The 1,452-nt window shown below is 42.7% G+C and overlaps 1 non-coding gene across 1 annotated transcript; it reads left to right on the top strand.

The window, feature by feature from the left end:
- Positions 1 to 1,130: 1,130 nt before the first annotated feature.
- Positions 1,131 to 1,202, top strand: TRNAW-CCA (transfer RNA tryptophan (anticodon CCA)). The gene has a single exon. It is a non-coding gene; the product is annotated as a tRNA-Trp (tRNA).
- Positions 1,203 to 1,452: the final 250 nt, after the last annotated feature.

The raw sequence follows: 1,452 nt of genomic DNA, 5'->3' as shown, positions 1-1,452 counted from the left end.
TAGTCCATGGAGTCACAAACAGCTGGACACAACTGAGCACACATACACCAAGAGTGGGTAGAAGGGAATATAAATTTATGTGTCCTGTGTCCTGCACATTGTGTAATAGATTCTTAGTATAAGTTGTTTCACTTACTCATAATTATTCTGTGGAGTGTCAGCAGTGTTAGTGAGAGCACGTGTATGTAAGGATTAAGAAATTAGAATAGGGAGCCATTTCCCCCAGTATTCAATCCCAATTTTGCTACTCACTAGCTGCATGACCTTGGGCAGGCCACTTACCCTACCTGTGGCTTAGTTTGTTTCTCTGTAAAATGGAAATGATAATAATCGAACTTGTCTCATAAGGTTGTAATGAGGATCAGTTTAACAGTGTCTGGCACATGGTAACCTCTTTCCAAGGGTTAACTCTTCATAGTGTTACTCACTGAGTCATGTCTGACTCTTTGCAACCCCATGGACTGTAGCCCACCATGCTTCTCTGTCCATGGAATTCTCCAGGCAAGAATACTGGAGTGGGTTGCCATTTTCTTCTCCAGGGGATCTTCCCTACCCAGGGATCAAACCCAGGTCTCCCTCCCTTACCATTTGAGCCATCAGAGAAGCCCTAGTTCTTCATAATGTCCTGATTTTAGAGGGGAGGAATTTGGACATGAAAAGGTTATGTAACTTGTTTGCCATTTAATCAGCAAATGGTTGCACTGATTTAAAAACATTTTTTAAAAATTAACTAATTAGTTTGGCTACACAAGGTCTTAGCTGTGGCATGTAGCATCTTTAGTTAGGGCATGTGGGATCTAATTCCCTGACCAGGAATCAAACCCAGGCACCTGCATTGGAAGCACGGAGTCTTAACCCCTGGACCACTAGAGAAGTCCCAGTTGCACTGAGTTTTTAAACCTAGGTATGTCTGCTTCCAAAGACCATATTATTTTTTAGTGCATATTACTGCATTCAGTGAGATAAAGACAATGAGCTTTTCAGAATAAGAGGTTGTCTCTTAAATATATACTTTTAATAAGAACATAGTGACACATTAAGGAGTTAAAAAGAGAGTGGGTTTTGAGATGAATGACAGAAAATTGCCCTCAGTTTACATACTTTTCATAGTCTAGCATTACACTGGGGCTTCCCTAGTAGCTCAGATGGTAAAGCATCTGCCTCCAAGGCAGGAGACCCAGGTTCGATCCCTGGTTCGGGAAGATCCCTGGAGAAGGAAATGGCAGCCCACTCCAGTATTCTTGCCTAGAGAATTCCATGGACAGAGGAGCCTGGTGGGCTATCGTCCATGGGCTGCAAAGAGTTGGACACAACTGAGCTACTAACACACACACACACCCAGCATCACATTCTGGGGTCGTGGAAATATAGCATGGTCACCTGCGAGCAACTAATGGTTGTAAACCCTATGTAATGGTTAACTTTCATCATTAGAGTGTGCCAGTTTTACAG

Source organism: Ovis aries, chromosome 1 (assembly GCF_016772045.2).
Source record: "Ovis aries strain OAR_USU_Benz2616 breed Rambouillet chromosome 1, ARS-UI_Ramb_v3.0, whole genome shotgun sequence".
Lineage (NCBI taxonomy): Eukaryota > Metazoa > Chordata > Mammalia > Artiodactyla > Bovidae > Ovis > Ovis aries.
This window is presented reverse-complemented; position numbering and strand designations above follow the sequence as displayed.